Source organism: Coptis chinensis, chromosome 1 (assembly GCF_015680905.1).
Source record: "Coptis chinensis isolate HL-2020 chromosome 1, ASM1568090v1, whole genome shotgun sequence".
In the NCBI taxonomy this organism is placed as follows: domain Eukaryota; kingdom Viridiplantae; phylum Streptophyta; class Magnoliopsida; order Ranunculales; family Ranunculaceae; genus Coptis; species Coptis chinensis.
Window position 1 is genome coordinate 1347341 of NC_141456.1, and position 6027 is coordinate 1353367.

Consider the following 6027-nt stretch of genomic DNA (forward strand, 5'->3'; position numbering starts at 1 on the left):
TCTCTGTATTCGCTTAGCTAAAATGTTAAATTACATATAGAGAAGCTTGTGATATGTCTCAATTCACAGAGTTAGATAGCGTGTATATATATTTGGGGAAAAGATCGTGAATTCTATGCCATGGTATGAACTGCTGAACTGAATATTGTGGTTATGTGTGAACTGGCAATCCATTTGGATGTGTGAATGGTTTGTCAAAACTACAGGTTTAGCTGATCTTGAGTCTCAGCCTTCTTTTGCCAGACCACCTCTACATATGCGAAAACAGTAAACCATATTGATTGTTTTTGCATACGTGTTTGAACTTTGAGCAATGTCATCTCATATTGATTGATTTGTCATCTCTATTCTCTACTACAAGGAAGAATATATGAGGCTCGTTTTAGGAACTTTCCTTCCAAAAAGCTTATTAGTATTTTCGATATTCCAACTCAAAACTCATTTCTCAGAGAGGTATTTTGCTCAAAAGAGACTTTACTAATACTTCCGTACATATTGACCAAATAAAATATTGAGGTATCGTTGGTATTTATGATACTTGACACTTGGCAGTTAGCAGATCATAGTACAAATGTCGTAAATATCGATACATTCACGGAATCAACCCGTTTTTTCACGATACAGAAATATATCGACGTAATTTTTTGAGATACCTAATGCGATGTCGCGATGTACAGGAAAATAAAAGCTCTCCTACCCCGCGTCACAGTATATTTATACCAATACACAGCTTTTACCTACTTAGGCTATGCCCAATGACTCCGTATCCTTACAAAAGTGGTGTGGGGAGCGGCGTTTTTACCTTTCATCCGAATATCACTCTCTATATATAAAGAGTGCTTTTGAGGAATGCGAAGTGCATTCTACGCCAGATGAATTGTATCCAAATTGAAGAAATGCAAATGGGCACTTGAAGTGACCCATAATGGGTTAAGTATATCATTTGGCGCAATTTGAAATGGAGTAAATTGTTTTGTGTCTCTACCAAGTCAGAAACTAATTATGACCAGTTCTTATGTAATTTTATTTTTAATTTCGCGCCAGTCGAAGTGGGTGGTGTAGAATGGTCGGAACCATTCGATACCAAAATTTACTCCCCATCTTCAAAATACTGTTTTTTGGTGAAATGAAGATAGAAGTTGATGCACCATTGGACTCAGCCTTAGAAAAGAAAATGATTGTAGCAACTTAATAATATGATGCGAAGAAGCATAACAACACAGCCTCTAGTCCACGACTTGTCGTTTTATGTGACTACACAAGTACACTTTTCACTTGAACATTCAAGTAAAATTCTTGTTAGTTTTTACTTGAACATTCTTAGTTTTCACTTTTTCATTCTAGAAGTGCAGCAGAATTTCGTCTTTCAGCCTCTTTGCCCTCCCTTCTCCTCCCGCCAAAGAAAAAAAAAATGTATTTCCATTAGAATTACAATTGTTGTAGGAGTTTTTTCCTTCCCTTCTAAGTTAATCTTCTTTCCTTGTCAGGGTGTATAAACAACACACTTTTCTCAAGCATTTTTATAGCAAAATTTGGTTGCTGAAGATAGTTACACCTGTGACTGTAGACCTCATCCAAATGAGTGTTCAGGAGCGATCTGGATGGAGATATATATACTTTGTCTGTTGGGATCATGAACTTATTCCACCTCGTCAAATTGATCCAATGGCCTACACCCCAGGACCAACTGTTTACAATTGAGGTAATTTTTGTATCATGCATGATGATAATTTTACCCATATACGTACAGAGCCGATAACCATTTTTTCGTATTTTGTCATCTGCTGGTTTATTAGATTGTTAATGCCTCTTGCATGTTTTGAGGGTTTGATATGATATTTGTGAGGGACTAATATACTCAACCAATATATATTATACATGTGTCCAAAGATAAAACGAAATATTCTACCGACCTCATGTCCTCGTCCTCGAACTTCGCTTCATTAGCAACTTCGCCTCATGTAGATGGTCAATTTCAGCTCGTACTACAAGCAGCGACATCATCACCCCCGATCTAAGATGTTCGTCCTACCAGCTTGCTCCAGAAGAGCGCAGGTCACACGGGCGATCTCATGCAGAATGCTTTATCTCATGACATCATCCATCTTCTAGATGCAATCATTACTAAAGCTACATTTACACAAACCACTGCGGCAAGCTACTAACCACTGCTACTAATCTCCATCATTACAGATTCATACTAACACCATTCTCACACTCTTTCTCAATTTCCACCATACATTTGTCTTTGGTCTTTTTGCGTGTTGGGTTAAAGTTCGCTCTCAATATCTATAAATACCACCTACATGAACTACGTCAGACCTGATTCTTCTCTCCCTCCAGAATCAAGAGAAGACACGTAGGCAATTTGCTCATCAACGAACTCGATCTTTTCCACATTCAATCCCATTCTCCTTCTTATATTATATGTAAAAGTGAACTAAAATGCTCATTTACAATGTTCTAATCTTGAATATATAGTAAGAGTAAAGTATGCCGTATGCATACATGTATAGCGTAAAAACATTGTCTTCTATTCGTTTCCTTTCCTCGAGTGTGATTTTCATCCACTAATATTTTAATAAACAATACTGGCTCTCCTAATTGAACTTCAGTGCCATTTTTTTTTATTTTCTTCTCTCTTTATTTTTATGTTATTATTATTTTATTTTTTTTATTTTTTCTTTTGGCTTTTGGCTTTTGCGTGTGATAAAAGCAAGCTAAAGGAGACCCTTCTTATTCACAATAGTACATAAATTGCATCCGTCTGTTCACTACCTAAGGCATCTTATAGCCTCAACCTGCTTTTTAGAGGAACTACAAATATCAGGGACTTTTCTACCACAATTCCCTATTATTTTCTTCAGTCAATATATTGTTTCTGTTTTATTAATGTGTAGATTGTATTTTGTTTCAAAATCCACTTTTAAGCACGTTTTATTTATTTTACAACATTTAAGAGACTAAAGAGAGTGTATGTCGAAGTGTACATCTAATATTAGCTAAGGTGGATTAATTATTATAACAAAATGTGATTCATGTTGAACACCAAAGTTACTGCTTTGTTACCTTCTGGATGATATATCTGTTTCTATGATACAGGAAGTGCAAGAATACTTCACAAACTACATAGTCAATGACAGCTTAGGAATCATTGCAAATGCTAAAACTAAAATGATAAACTTTGCAATGGGTATAGCCGTATAGGCAGGCGCAGAGCAAGAAATTTATAAGATTAGAGAACTAACATTTGCATCTAAGGGTAAATCTATAAGATTTTTGGTCTCTTATGAATTAATGAGTGAGTCCTCGATGCACTATGAATCATGCCACAATAATCTTTGGTCTTCGGTTGAAATGCTATATTTGATTAACTTGATGGCATGTTTTCTATTCTTGAGAATGCATCAAAAAAAAATTTATATTACCTCGGGCTTAAACAATAATATTATCTAGTAAATTTTTTTCCCATAAGCGTCTCACAACGCAAGTAGTGTTGGATTTATCCCTCACATGAGGAGGAACTGGAGTTTAGCTTGCATGGAGAAGTTTGAGCGCATGCTCGCTTAACTTGACCTTGCTCAAGGCGTGCCACGTGCCCATGCTTTGGTCGACCTCTAGTACTTTTCGGTCCATGACCCTTTTCGACTTAGCCTTACCCCCAGCGCCGATGCCTTTTTTTGGCAAATTCTATTTTTTGTGAACCATGAGTTTGCAATACAAATTGGGGTTTTTGGCAAAACCTAACTAAGTGAGAAGAGACGAAAATACACAGGAACAAAGAGAGAAACCCAATCTTGAAATCAATCAAGATTGAGAGATAACCTTTACAGAGAGACAAACCTGTAAAGAGAGAAGAGTAATCTAATAAGGTGAGAAACTGCAAAGAGTGATTGTAATCTTTCTTCCCACTTTATATAAGGACTAGCTCTTATAGAAGTAGGCAACATTGGACCGAACTACGGTATATCTTTGTGTTGTAATTTGTTTTTATTGCTTTACATTATTATATGTTGTTAATAGTTGTTTAGCGAGTTGAACATGTTAGTTTGGTTGTAGAAAATATTTATATTGTTGTCAGGAGTTGTTATTGTTTAAATACAAATTATCTATATAGTGGGGAATCGATTGGTATCGGTGTTTAACCCCAACAAGTAGTAGTGTGGGCGGTCGTGAGGTGGACTGTGTACAGTCAATCAAGATTGAGAGATAACCTTTACAGAGAGACAAACCTGTAAAGAGAGAAGAGTAATCTAATAAGGTGAGAAACTGCAAAGAGTGATTGTAATCTTTCTTCCCACTTTATATAAGGACTAGCTCTTATAGAAGTAAGCAACATTGGCCGAACTACGGTATATCTTTGTGTTGTAATTTGTTTTTATTGCTTTACATTATTATATGTTGTTAATAGTTGTTTAGCGAGTTGAACATGTTAGTTTGGTTGTAGAAAATATTTATATTGTTGTCAGGAGTTGTTATTGTTTAAATACAAATTATCTATATAGTGGGGAATCGATTGGTATCGGTGTTTAACCCCAACAAGTAGTAGTGTGGGCGGTCGTGAGGTGGACTGTGTACAGTCGTATAGGTCACAGGTGGTGGTTGGTTCTAGAATTCTAGGAGATCTAGGTGATGAAAGCTAATATTTCGTAATCTATGGAGAAAAAGAGTACGGGGCTTCTAAGTTCCAACTTCTTTTAAATGTGCCATTTCTTTGTATAGTTGGGTAGCCCATGTTAATTTTTTTTTTTTTTTTTTTAGTTTTGTCTTTGTTAGATCAGGGCGGATAAAGCTCAATGAGAAGTGGTAAGCATACTAATTTTTATTTTGCCCAAAACTTACTCCGAGCTTAAGCCCGGGGAAGGCCACTGCTAGCTCCGCCCTTGCGTATAGGTATTGCTGACCTAACGGTACATATGTGGCTAGCAAAATTGGATGACGACAAATGCGAAAAAGTAAAAGGCTCAAGGATTCCTCATCCAAATATTCCTTTTTTTTTCGGTAAAACTCATCCAAATATTCTAGTCCAAAGTAGAAATGACGAAGACTTCCATACGTTATCGAAAATCAGACATGTGAAGACTTCTATTGACTTGAGTTGTATTCCACTAGACCACGAGACAAACGTACAACACACCATAGCTATTAAATTGGTGCGGCAAAAATTCGATACAGAAATTATTTGTTAAAAATTTAAAATTTTGAATAATAATAGGTTAAAAAATTCGGCCAAAAAAACGGAAAAAATGCCAAACATATAATTCGTCTTTTATACGCATTTAATACGAAAAAAAATCAGATATATTTTGTTGCATTACAAGTTTAGAATGTAATAATTGCTCATAATTGTTCATTAACTATATATACATAACTCAAATTTTCATTTATATTTCTTAATAACACTTTAGTTCTTCAATATTCTTTAGGTACAAAAGATTATAACTTAAGTGGATTTTCAAAACCTTCCATTTTGAAGTTGTATCATACCTTTTATAATATGTTTTTTTCATTTTAAAAATACAACCTTATTATTTGGCAATTATAAGCCTGAATCATAAAATTCGTATATTAATCCCTAGGTTTGAAACGTTCGCCTTATTATTCGTATTATATATAAAAATATATAAAACGTGTATAAAAATGGGTATTACACGCGAATTTACTAGCTATACAAAGCACAATTTTTAAGTGATGCACGGAGGAGCAAAGGATCTAGTCATAATAGGAACGAACAAAAGAAAAAAGAAGAGTAAAGATATAAATGTACGGAAAAGGACGAAAATACAGATTCCATGAGTAATGATGACAACATCGTATTAAGACAACACACCCAATCATCTCCGTTACTTCAAACTCCGTTTTCATACATTGGAGTGTATGCAAATTAACTTATATTCCTTGAGATGCACAGAATCTCTCAATGTCTTTATGCAGCTTGCTTAGCAAGGAAGGCGCACCTAGCTTGACCTAGCTTGACCTAGCTTGACCTAGCTTGCTTAGCAAGGAAGGCTTATGCTCTATATAAAG